Source organism: Rutidosis leptorrhynchoides, chromosome 1 (genome assembly GCF_046630445.1).
Source record: "Rutidosis leptorrhynchoides isolate AG116_Rl617_1_P2 chromosome 1, CSIRO_AGI_Rlap_v1, whole genome shotgun sequence".
Classification (NCBI taxonomy): domain Eukaryota; kingdom Viridiplantae; phylum Streptophyta; class Magnoliopsida; order Asterales; family Asteraceae; genus Rutidosis; species Rutidosis leptorrhynchoides.
The window spans coordinates 48,686,577-48,701,192 of record NC_092333.1 but is presented as its reverse complement, the minus strand read 5'-3'; positions in this window follow the sequence as shown (position 1 = coordinate 48,701,192).

The following is a 14,616-nucleotide window of genomic DNA, read 5'->3' as shown; positions in this document are numbered from 1 at the left end:
ACTTAACAAAAATACTTATAATTACATCCTCATTCAGTTTCATCAACAACTCTACTCGTATGTACCCGTATTCGTACTCGTACAATACACAGCTTTTAGATGTATGTACTATTGGTATATACACTCCAATGATCAGCTATTAGCAGCCCTTGTGAGTCACCTAACACATGTGGGAACCATTATTTGGCAACTAGCATGAAATATCTCATAAAATTACAAAAATATGAGTAATCATTCATGACTTATTTACATGAAAACAAAATTACATATCCTTTATATCTAATCCATATACCAACGACCAAAAACACCTACAAGCACTTTCATTCTTCAATTTTCTTCATCTAATTGATCTCTCTCAATTTCCATCTTCAAGTTCTAAGTGTTCTTCATAAATTTCATAAGTATAGTTTCATAAAAATCAAGAATGCTTCCAAGTTTGCAAGTCTACTTCCAAGCTTTCTAATCCATTCCAAATGTTTTGACATATCATATCGACCCATGTATATATATTATTTGGATCAACCATAGACACTCTATATGCAGTAATGTTGGAGTTAGCTATACAGGGTTGAGGTTGATTCCAAAAATATATATACTTTGAGTTGTGATCTAGCCTGAGACGTGTATACACTGGGTCGTGGATTGATTCAAGATAATATATATCGATTTATTTATGTACATCTAACTGTGGACAACTAGTTGTAGGTTACTAACGAAGACAGCTGACTTAATACACTCAAATCTTTAAAACATAATAAAAATGGTTGTAATTATATTTTGATCATACTTTGATATATATGTACATATTTGTATAGGTTCGTGAATCGATCCGTGGCCAAGTCTTTTTTTTTTTTTTGAGGAAGGAAATATCTGTGAAAGTGGGTTATAGTCCCACTTTTAAAATCTAATATTTTTGGGATGAGAATACATGCAGGTTATATAAATGATTTACAAAATAGACACAAGTACGTGAAACTACATTCTATGGTTGAATTATCGAAATCGAATATGCCCCTTTTTATTAAGTCTGGTAATCTAAGAATTAGGGAACAGACACCCTAATTGACGCGAATCCTAAAGATAGATCTATTGGGCCTAACAAACTCCATCCAAAGTATCGGATGCTTTAGTACTTCGAAATTTATATTATATCCGAAGGGTGTCCCGGAATGATGGGGATATTCTTATATATGCATCTTATTAATGTCGGTTACCAGGTGTTCACCATATGAATGATATTTATCTCTATGTATGGGATGTGTATTGAAATATGAAATCTTGTGGTCTATTGTTACGATTTGATATATATAGGTTAAACCTATAACTCACCAACATTTTTGTTGACGTTTAAAGCATGTTTATTCTCAGGTGAATACTAAGAGCTTCCGCTATTGCATACTAAAATAAGGACAAGATTTGGAGTCCATGTTTGTATGATATTGTGTAAAAACTGCATTCAAGAAACATATGTCGATGTAATATATTTCTATTGTAAACCATTATGTAATGGTCGTGTGTAAACAGTATATTTTAGATTATCATTATTTGATAATCTACGTAATGTTTTTAAACCTTTATTAATAAAATAAAGGTTATGGTTGTTTTAAAAATGAATGCAGTCTTTGAAAAACGTCTCATATAGAGGTCAAAACCTCGCAACGAAATCAATTAATATGGAATGTTTATAATCAATATGAACGGGAAATTTCAGTTGGTATCCGAGCGTTGGTCTTAGAGAACCAGAAAATTTGCATTAGTGTGTCTTATCGAGTTTGTTAGGATGCATTAGTGAGTCTGGACTTCGACCGTGTTTTCTTTAAAAATGATTGCTTAACATTTTTGTTGGAAACTATATATTATTAACATGTAAATATTATGTGATATATTAATCTCTTAACATGTTTGATATTGTGTGATAGATGTCTACCTCTAGCACAAATCCCATTGACTCACCTAATAATAACGAAGAGTCGAATATATATTGGCAAGATTCACAAGTTCACGAAGAATCGGAAGAAGAGGAAACGGAACCGGAAGAAGAGGAACCGGAAGAAGGGGAACCAGAAGAAGAGGAACCGGAAGAAGAAGAGGTTCCGGAGGGGGAATAGTAGGAACCACAGAAAACCGGTCAAATAAAAGAAAATCCTCAACCAATGGACCAAAGTTAATAATGGTCAATGGTGTTTCCGCTAAGGAAGCAAAATATTGGGAAAATTACCAATTTTTCGATGAATCGGATCCTGATGAGGATTCTGATGATGTTATAGAAATTACCCCGACCCAATTTAATGAGGCAAAAGAAAATAATAAGGGAAAAGGCATCAAAATAGAGAAATCTGATTTCGACCCGGATGAACTTTATATGTACCGTCAACACCCGTATTTTCAATATCGTGACAATAACCCGGGAACCTCTAAACCACCAGGTTTTCTAAACCAATGTGGAAAATGACGACTCGTATTAGAGGAACATCATATATCCCTAGAAGATTAGGAAAAAGAACCAAGTCCGAAGAAGAAGAAACCAGTGATTCAGATTAGAGGGGTGTGAGCATGTTGTGTAATAAATGTATTGTAGTGTGCTTGTACTTTTATGTTCTATGTAAAAATTGCTTGTATTGTTTGTTATTATGAATCTAATCCTCGTCTATTTTACAGTATAAAAACAAAATGGACGTTAAGGGTAGACAACCGAATATTTTAGAAGACCTATCAGAGGATATGATTGAGGAAATCTTGTCTAGAGTCGTTCAGAATTCATCAGCACATTTAGTTATGGCGAAATTAACTTGTCAAACATTTGAAAGACTTTCCAGAAATGCCTTAGTTTATAAAAGGCTTTCCTTTGATAGGTGGGGTATATCACATTGGGGAGACTTTAAGTTACGCCGTGTTTTCTTTAAAGCGTTAAATGCGGGGAACCCAAATGCAATTTTACGCTACGGGTTAAGAACCTATTTTGACTCAACATATCCCAACATAGGATTTCGTGAATTAGAAAGAGCTTCTAACATGCAACATAAAGAAGCATGTTATGCTTATGGGTTAGTGATGTTCGCTTCTTACCAAAGTGAGAAAAAGAACATCGGATTGCAGCTTTTAAATAAAACTTTCCCACAAATGACGGATTCAGTAGTTAGGGTGAGAAACAAGGTTTTTAGATTATTACGGGGCTGTTGGACATTAAGAAACCCTCGTCCTTTTGACGACATTACAACATGCTGCCTAGCTAATGGTCATAACGGTTATTTTCCACAAGACCAAGGATGAGAAGTCGTCTTAGTAAAACCAGAATGCATGACTTGTTTCTGGACTTATGAATTACGTGTCTTTATTTCCTTTGCTGAACAACTTGCGTATTAACTAGATTTATCTTCAAAACTGTCCTGTATCATAGTGTACTATATTTCATGTTATATGTAATATAGCGAAGTTGTAAGTTTAAAGAATATTTATATGTGATATATTTTATAATCAGTTTTTCATATGGAATTGTAGTAGTTGAATTGTATATTAGATAATAAGTATGAACTTAACGGATAGGTAGTACCCGAATTTAAACTTATAAAACGCTAATATGAAGAAAAAGCTTTTATAAATGAGTTCATATTATGCTACGAAATACTATTGACTACTCTTAATATTCTGTATGATTAACTCGATTCAATTGGCTATCTTGAAGGAAATGGCACCGACTACTCGACATACCAATATATATATATATATATATATATATATATATATATATATATATATATATATATATATATATATATATATATATATATATATATATATATATATAGACAAACATAGCCGCAGTACAGGCTGCGCTTCATACCAACAATAACTCTGAATCTAGCAATGCAGCTAACGGCGCAAGAAATCGTGTAGGATGCTCCTACAAAGAATTTACTGCCTGCAAACCTTTGGAATTTGATGGAACCGAAGGACCAATTGGATTGAAACGGTGGACCGAGAAAGTTGAATCGATGTTTGCCATAAGTAAGTGTACTAAAGAGGACAAAGTTAAGTACGCTACGCATACCTTCACAGGTACTGCATTAACATGGTGGAACACCTATCTTGAACAGGTAGGACACAATGCTGCTTACGCACTACCGTGGTCGGCATTCAAGCACTTGATGAACGAGAAGTACCATCCCAGAACCGAGGTCAATAAGCTCAAGTCAGAACTTAGAGGGTTACGAACACAGGGATTCGATATTACTTCGTACGAAAGACGATTCACAGAATTGTGCCTATTGTGTCCGAGAGCATTCGAAGATGAGGAAGAGAAGATCGACGCGTTTGTGAAAGGGTTACCAGAGAGAATCCAAGATGATATAAGTTCACACGAGCCTGCCTCCATACAAAAGGCATGTAGAATGGCTCACAAACTAGTGAACCAGATTGAGGGAAGAATTAAAGAACAGGCGGCCGAAGAGGCCAACGTGAAGCTAGTCAAAAAAAGTGGGAGGAAAACGGTGATAAGAGTCACCAATACAACAATAACAATCTCAACAATCGCAACTTCAATCGCAACTACAACAAACGGCACAACAACAACAACAACTACAACAATCATCCCAACAACAATAACAACCACAACAACAACAACAATCAGAAGCAGCAATGCCAAAGGTGTGAAAAGTATCACTCGGGGTTCTGCACCAAATTTTGAAACAAGTGTAAAAGAAATGGTCATAGCGCGGTGAAGTGTGAGATCTACGGACCAGGGGTTAACAGAGCAAAAGGAACAAATGGTGTCGGAACGAGTAATGGCAGAGCAAGTAGTGTCGGAGCAAGTTATGCCAATGTAGTTTGTTATAAATGTGGAAAACCGGGCCACATTATTAGAAATTGCCCGAACCAGGAGAACACGAATGGATAAGGCCGCGGAAGAGTTTTCAATATTAATGCGGCAGAGGCACAGGAAGACCCAGAGCTTGTTACGGGTACGTTTCTTATTGACAACAAATCTGCTTATGTTTTATTTGATTCGGGTGCAGATAGAAGCTATATGAGTAGAGATTTTTGTGCTAAATTAAGTTGTCCATTGACGCCGTTGGATAGTAAATTTTTACTCGAATTAGCAAATGGTAAATTAATTTCAGCAGATAATATATGCCGGAATCGAGAAATTAAACTGGGTAGCGAAATATTTAAGATTGATTTGATACCAGTAGAGTTAGGAAGTTTTGATGTAATAGTTGGCATGGACTGGCTGAAGAAGATGAAAGCAGAGATCGTATGTTACAAAAATGCAATTCGCATTGTACGAGAAGAAGGAGAACCCTTAATGGTGTATGGAGAAAAGGGCAACATGAAGCTACATCTTATTAGTAATTTGAAGGCACAAAAACTAATAAGAAAAGGTTGCTATGCTATTCTAGCACACGTCGAGAAAGTACAAACTGAAGAAAAGAGCATCAATAATGTTCCCGTCGCAAAAGAATTTCCCGATGTATTTCCAAAAGAATTACCGGGACTACCTCCACATCGATCTGTTGAATTTCAAATAGATCTTGTACCAGGAGCTGCACCAATAGCTCGTGCTCCTTACAGACTCGCACCCAGCGAGATGAATGAACTACAAAGCCAACTGCAAGAACTATTAGAACGTGGTTTCATTCAACCAAGCACATCACCATGGGGAGCTCCTGTTTTGTTTGTCAAAAAGAAGGATGGTACATTTAGGTTGTGTATTGACTACTGAGAGTTGAATAAACTTACCATCAAAAACCGTTATCCACTGCTGAGAATTGACGACTTATTTGATCAACTACAAGGCTCATCGGTTTATTCGAAAATCGATTTACGTTCTGGATATCATCAAATGCGAGTAAAGGAGGATGATATTCCAAAATCTGCTTTTAGGACACGTTATGGTCATTACGAGTTTATGGTTATGCCGTTTGGATTGACTAACGCAGCAGCTGTGTTCATGGACCTTATGAACCGAGTATGTGGGCCATATCTTGACAAGTTTGTCATTGTTTTCATCGATGACATACTTATTTACTCAAAGAATGATCAAGAGCACGAAGAACATTTGAGAAAAGTGCTAGAAGTATTGAGGAAAGAAAAACTGTACGCTAAGTTTTCAAAGTGTGCATTTTGGTTGGAAGAAGTTCAATTCCTCGGTCACATAGTGAACAAAGAAGGTATCCAGGTGGACCCGGCAAAGATCGAAACCGTTGAAAAGTGGAAAACCCCAAAAACTCCAAAGCATATACGTCAATTTTTAGGATTGGCTGGTTACTACAGAAGATTCATCCAAGATTTCTCCAAAATAGCAAAACCCTTGACTGCATTAACGCATAAAGGGAAGAAATTTGAATGGAAGGATGAACAAGAGAAAGCGTTTCAGTTATTGAAGAAAAAGCTAACTACGGCACCTATATTGTCATTGCCTGAAGGGAATGATGATTTTGTGATTTATTGTGACGCATCAAAGCAAGGTCTTGGTTGTGTATTAATGCAATGAACGAAGGTGATTTCTTATGCGTCTAGACAATTGAAGATTCACGAGCAAAATTATACGACGCATGATTTGGAATTAGGCGCGGTTGTTTTTGCATTAAAGACTTGGAGGCACTACTTATATGGGGTCAAAAGTATTATATATACCGACCACAAAAGTCTTCAACACATATTTAATCAGAAACAACTGAATATGAGGCAGCGTAGGTGGACTGAATTGTTGAATGATTACGACTTTGAGATTCGTTACCACCCGGGGAAGGCAAATGTGGTAGCCGACGCCTTGAGCAGAAAGGACAGAGAACCCATTCGAGTAAAATCTATGAATATAATGATTCACACTAACCTTACTACTCAAATAAAGGAGGCGCAACAAGGAGTTTTAAAATAGGGAAATTTAAAGGATAAAATACCCAAAGGATCGGAGAAGCATCTTAATATTCGGGAAGACGGAACCCGGTATAGGGCTGAAAGAATTTGGGTACCAAAATTTGGAGATATGAGAGAAATGATACTTAGAGAAGCTCATAAAACCAGATACTCAATACATCCTGGAACGGGGAAGATGTACAAGGATCTTAAGAAACATTTTTGGTGGCCAGGTATGAAAGTCGATATTGCTAAATATGTAGGAGAATGTTTGACGTGTTCTAAGGTCAAAGCTGAACATCAGAAACCATCAGGTCTACTACAACAACCTGAAATCCCGGAATGGAAATGGAAAAACATTACCATGGATTTCATTACTAAATTGCCAAGGACTGCAAGTGGTTATGATACTATTTGGGTAATAATTGATCGTCTCACCAAGTCAGCACACTTCCTGCCAATGAGAGAAGATGACAAAATAGAGAAGTTGGCACGATTGTATTTGAAGGAGGTTGTCTCCAGACATGGAATACCCGTATCTATTATCTCTGATAGGGAAGGTAGATTTGTTTCAAGGTTCTGGCAGACGTTGCAACAAGCATTGGGGACACGTCTAGACATGAGTACTGCCTATCATCCACAAACTGATGGGCAGAGTGAATGACGATACAAACGCTTGAAGACATGCTACGAGCATGTGTTATTGATTTCGGAAACAGTTGGGATCGACACCTACCGTTAGCAGAATTTTCCTACAACAACAGTTATCATTCTAGTATTGAGATGGCGCCGTTTGAGGCACTTTATAGTAGAAAGTGCAGGTCTCCAATTTTTTGGAATGAAGTGGGGGATAGACAGATTACGGGTCCGGAGATAATACAAGAAACTACCGAGAAAATCATCCAAATTCAACAACGATTGAAAACCGCCCAGAGTCGACAAAAGAGCTACACGGACAGTAAAACAAAAGATATAGAGTTTGAAATTTGAGAAATGATCATGCTTAAGGTTTCACCTTGGAAAGGCGTTGTTCGATTTGGTAAACGGGGAAAACTAAATCCCAGGTACATTGGACCATTCAAGATTATAGATCGTGTCGGACCAGTAGCTTACCAACTGGAGCTACCTCAACAACTCGCAGCTGTACATAACACTTTCCACGTCTCGAATTTGAAGAAATGTTTTGCTAAAGAAGATCTCACTATTCCGTTGGACGAAATCTAAATCAATGAAAAACTTCAATTCATTGAAGAACCCGTCAAAATAATGGATCGTGAGGTTAAGAAACTTAAACAAAACAAGATACCGATTGTTAAGGTTCGATGGAATGCTCGTAGAGGACCCGAGTTCACCTGGGAGCGTGAAGATCAGATGAAGAAGAAATACCCGCATCTATTTCCAGATGATTCGTCAACACTTTCAACAGCTTAAAATTTCGGGACGAAATTTATTTAACGGGTAGGTACTGTAGTGACCCGAACTTTTCCATGTTTATATATATTAAATGAAATTGATATTTATATGATTAAGTGTTTCCAACATGTTAAGCAATCAAACTTGTTAAGACTTGATTAATTGGAATAGGTTTCATATAGACAAATGACCACCCAAGTTGACCGGTGATTCACGAACGTTAAAACTTGTAAAAACTATATGATGACATACATATGGTTATATATATAGTTAACATGATTTTATTATAAGTATGTATCTCATTAGGTATTTTAACAATGAGTTATATACATAAAAATGAGACTATTAAATTAAGAAACTCGAAAACGATATATATAACGATTATCGTTATAACAACGTCTTACTAGGTACATATGAATCATATTAAGATATTGATACACTTGGTTAATTATGTTAAATGATAATTAAATATATCATTAAGTGTATTAACAATGAACTACATATGTAAAAATAAGACTACTAACTTAATGATTTCGAAACGAGACATATATGTAACGATTATCGTTGTAACGACATTTAACTGTATATATATCATACTAAGATATATTATATATCATAATATCATGATAATGTAACAATTTAACATCTCATTTGATATAATAAACAATGGGTTAACAACATTTAATAAGATCGTTAACCTAAAGGTTTCAAAACAACATTTACATGTAACGACTAACGATGACTTAACGACTCAGTTAAAATGTATATACATGTAGTGTTTTAATATGTATTCATACACTTTTGAAAGACTTCAAGACACTTATCAAAATACTTCTACTTAACAAAAATACTTACAATTACATCCTCGTTCAGTTTCATCAACAATTCTACCCGTATGTACCCGTATTCGTACTAGTACAATACACAGCTTTTAGATGTATGTACTATTAGTATATACACTGCAATGATCAGCTCTTATCAGCCCTTGTGAGTCACCTAACACATGTGGGAACCATCATTTGGCAACTAGCATGATATATCTCATAAAATTGCAAAAATATGAGTAATCATTCATGACTTATTTACATGAAAACAAAATTACATATCCTTTATATCTAATCCATATACCAACGACCAAAAACACATACAAACACTTTCATTCTTTAATTTTCTTCATCTAATTGATCTCTCTAAATTTCCATCTTCAAGTTCTAAGTGTTCTTCATAAATTCCATAAGTATAGTTTCATAAAAATCAAGAATACTTCCAAGTTTGCAAGTCTACTTCCAAGCTTTCTAATCCATTCCAAGTAATCATCTAAGATCAAGGAACCTTTGTTATTTACAGTAGGTTATCTTTCTAATTCAAGGTAATATTCATATTTAAACTTTGATTCAATTTCTACAACTATAACAATCTTATTTCGAGTGAAAATCTTACTTGAACTGTTTTCGTGTCATGATTCTGCTTCAAGAACTTTCAAGCCATCCAAGGATCCTTTGAAGCTAGATCCATTTTTCTCATTTCCAGTATCTTTATCCAGAAAACTTGAGGTAGTAATGATGTTCATAACATCATTCGATTCATACATATAAAGCTATCTTATTCGAAGGTTTAAACTTGCAATCACTAGAACATAGTTTAGTTAATTCTAAACTTGTTCGCAAACAAAAGTTAATCCTTCTAACTTGACTTTTAAAATCAACTAAACACATATTCTATATCTATATGATATGCTAACTTAATGATTTAAAATCTGAAAACACGATGAACACCATAAAATCGGATATACGTCGTCGTAGTGAAACCGGGGGCTGTTTTGGTTTGGATAATTAAAAACTATGATAAACTTTGATTTAAAAGTTGTTCTTCTGGGAAAATGATTTTTCATATGAACATGAAACTATATCCAAAAATCAAGGTTAAACTCAAAATGGAAGTATGTTTTCTAAAATGGTCATCTAGACGTCGTTCTTTCGATTGAAATGACTACCTTTACAAAAACGACTTGTAACTTATATTTCCGACTATAAACCTATAATTTTTCTATTTATATTCATAAAATAGATTTCAATATGAAACCATAGCAATTTGATTCACTCAAAACGGATTTAAAATGAAGAAGTTATGGGTAAAACAAGATTGGATATTTTTGATCTTTTTAGCTACGGGAAATGTTTAACAAATCTATACAAATCATATCCTAGCTAACTTATATTGTATTATACATGTATTCTAATATATTATGTAATCTTGGGATACTATAGACACGTATGCAAATGTTTTGACATATCATATCGACCCATGTATATATATTATTTGGAACAACCATAGACACTCTATATGCAGTAATGTTGGAGTTAGCTATACAGGGTTGAGGTTGATTTCAAAAATATATATACTTTGAGTTGTGATCTAGCCTGAGACGTGTATACACTGGGTCGTGGATTGATTCAAGATAATATATATCGATTTATTTCTGTACATCTAACTGTGGACAACTAGTTGTAGGTTACTAACAAGGACAGCTGACTTAATACACTCAAATCTTTAAAACATAATAAAAATGGTTGTAATTATATTTTGATCATACTTTGATATATATGTACATATTTGTATAGGTTCGTGAATCGATCCGTGGCCAAGTCTTTTTTTTGAGGAAGGAAATATCTGTGAAAGTGGGTTATAGTCCCACTTTTAAAATCTAATATTTTTGGGATGAGAATACATGCAGGTTATATAAATGATTTACAAAATAGACACAAGTACGTGAAACTACATTCTATGGTTGAATTATCGAAATCGAATATGCCCCTTTTTATTAAGTCTGGTAATCTAAGAATTAGGGAACCGACACCCTAATTGACGCGAATCCTAAAGATAGATCTATTGGGCCTAACACACCCCATCCAAAGTATCGGATGCTTTAGTACTTCGAAATTTATATCATATCTGAAGGGTGTCCCGGAATGATGGAGATATTCTTATATATGCATCTTGTTAATGTCGGTTACCAGGTGTTCACCATATGAATGATTTTTATCTCTATGTATGGGATGTGTATTGAAATATGAAATCTTGTGGTCTATTGTTACGATTTGATATATATAGGTTAAACCAATAACTAACCAACATTTTTGTTGACGTTTAAAGCATGTTTATTCTCAGGTGAATACTAAGAGCTTCCACTGTTGCATACTAAAATAAGGACAAGATTTGGAGTCCATGTTTGTATGATATTGTGTAAAAACTGCATTCAAGAAACATATGTCGATGTAATATATTTCTATTGTAAACCATTATGTAATGGTCGTGTGTAAACAGTATATTTTAGATTATCATTATTTGATAATCTACGTAATGTTTTTAAAACCTTTATTGATAAAATAAAGGTTATGGTTGTTTTAAAAATGAATGCAGTCTTTGAAAAACGTCTCATATAGAGGTCAAAACCTCACAACGAAATCAATTAATATGGAACGTTTATAATCAATATGAACGGGACATTTCAGAATTTAAAAGGAAGTAAAGTCTTCCAAGAAAAAGACACGCGCTTCTTGATTTAGGTTAGGAAGTTGTCATCCAGACCAGTTGTAGAGTCTACGAAAAACCTTGAAAAGTTTTCTCAAAAATCAGCTGGAAATCTACGGACCTCAGCATCAAACAGGGTCGCCAAGTGGTCAGACTTATCCTAACCATGAGAGGATATGTCTCGTACAATGGGGGCTCCGTGCAAATTAGCTTATAAGACTAATGAATCAGATCCCCAGAAAGGATAATCTCCTTAAAGATCAAAAATCAGCTTTTAAGACTGATATTACTCAATCCTTGAGATTGACCTTAAAGATTGAGAATTCAAACTCATGGAATTCGATGATATCTAAACTCGAGCTTGAACGAGAAAATATTTTGATCAAATTACAAACCGATTTGTTTTCTGAAAACCCATTTTCAATACGTTCATTACCATTGAATGTAAAATCCTAAGAATTCACCGGAATTCATTAGGTCACCTGAACCAAATCGGGTGTCAACCGTAAGAACGGTGGTTGCATAGCATGGTCGAAGACAGGACCTTGTGCCAGACCGAAAAACTATAGGGTGATCTTTACTATTGCTCCTACAAAGGATAGTAATTGCATCCGACACGATATAGACCATTATTAAAAGCATGTCACGGGACATTGCCTCAACAGTTGCTTGTTCAACGCTTTCCTTTACAACCGGACGGTAGTTTACCGAAAGGTAATATACGGAGCAAGTAAACTGGACGTGTTGCTTTCCTAATACAAGGTTAGCAAGTGGGTGACACAAAACCGCAAGTTTTGAGCTAAAATTTTCAAATCTGAAACCCACAAAAAACACCGGTGAAGGGTTATTCCGAAAAACTTATCTAGGGTAAAAGCTAGATTGAATTTTCAAAAGATCAAAAGTTTTCCTAAAGATCCAATTTCCTTAAAGGATCTAAATTTTCATAGTCATGTGGGACTGTAAACCACAACGTTACTATCATTGTTCATACCGCCGTATAGAAATCACTAATGTACAAAGTGTGAAGAATAAAGAAGTGATTCAAGTATGTTTTTATTCAAAGTTCTATATTGCTTGAGGACAAGCAACGCTCAAGTGTGAGAATATTTGATAATGCTAAAAATGAACATATATATCATAGCATTATCCTTCAAGAAAGACAAGTTTTTGGTTGCAATTGTTCTATTTACAAGTGATATTCGTTTAAATAATAAAAGGTGAAGACAAAAGATAGATTCGACTGTTAGAAGATGCAAATGACCAAAACGCTAAAAAGTACAAAATACAATCCAAGTGGTTCAATTTATTGATGAGAAACATCTAAAAGTTACAAGAGTACAAGCCGCAAAACGCAAAGTACAAGATATTAAATAGTACGCAAGGACGTTCGAAAATCCGGAACCGGGACATGAACCAACTATCAACGCACGACGCAACGGACCTAAAATTACGAGTCAACTAGGCATAAGAATATAATATAATAATAATAATAATAATATATATATATATATATATATATATATATATATATAATTATACAAAATTATATATATTATATTATATATTAAATAAACTCAGCAGCCCACGTTTTAGTTGATAATGTGAGCTGGTACAGCTGGCCATGCGATCGCATGGCCAGGAAGTGTTAATATCATGCGATCGCATGAGACACTGTAGCAAGCCAAGTCCTATAAATTGCAATGTTTGGTCGACGAATTTTTACACAATATCCATCTACTCCCTAACTCTCTCAATATATATATATATATATATATATATATATATATATATATATTTATAATTTTAATTTTAATTTAAGATTAATAATAATAAGGTTATGGTAGTGAATGTTTTAAGTTTGTAAGTCGAAATTCTGTCCGTGTAACGCTACGCTATTAATACTCATTGTAAGTTATGTTCAACATTTTAAATTAATGTCTCGTAGCTAAGTTGTTATTATTATGCTTATTTAAATCGAAGTAATCATGATGTTGGGCTAAATATTAAAGACGGGGTTATTGGGCTTTGTACCATAATTGGGGTTTGGACAAAAGACCTACACTTGTGGAAATTAGACTATGGGCTATTAATGGGCTTTATATTTATTTAATTGAATGATAGTTCGTTAATTTAATATAAAGACTTACAATTGGACGTACCTATAAATAACCACATACACTCGATCGGACACGATGGATGAGATATTTATAAGTACTAATAATCGTTCATTTAACCGGACACGGGAATGGATTAATAGTCAATGGAATCATTAAAACAGGGGTGGATTACATACAAGGACACTTGGTGTAATTGTTAATAAAGTATTAAAACCTTGGATTGCACACAGTCGATAACCTGGTGTAATCATTAACAATGTATTAAAACCTCATTACAGTTTAAGTCCCCAATTAGTTGGAATATTTGACTTCGAATATAAGGATAATTTGACGAGGACACTCGCACTTTATATTTATGACTGATGGACTGTTATGGACAAAAACCAGATGGACATATCGAATAATCCAGGACAAAGGACAATTAACCCATGGTAATAAATTAAAATTAACACGTCGAACATCATGATTACGGAAGTTTAAATAAGCATAATTCCTTTATTTCATATTTCATCGCACTTTTATTTACTGTCATTTTATTTATTGCACTTTTAATTATCGTACTTTTAATTATCGCAATTTTATTATCGTCATTTAATTTATGCTTTAAATTAAGTTATATTTATTTTTAATATTTTACATTAGGTTTTAATTGTGACTTAAGACATAAAATCGACAAACCGGTCATTAAACGGTAAAAACC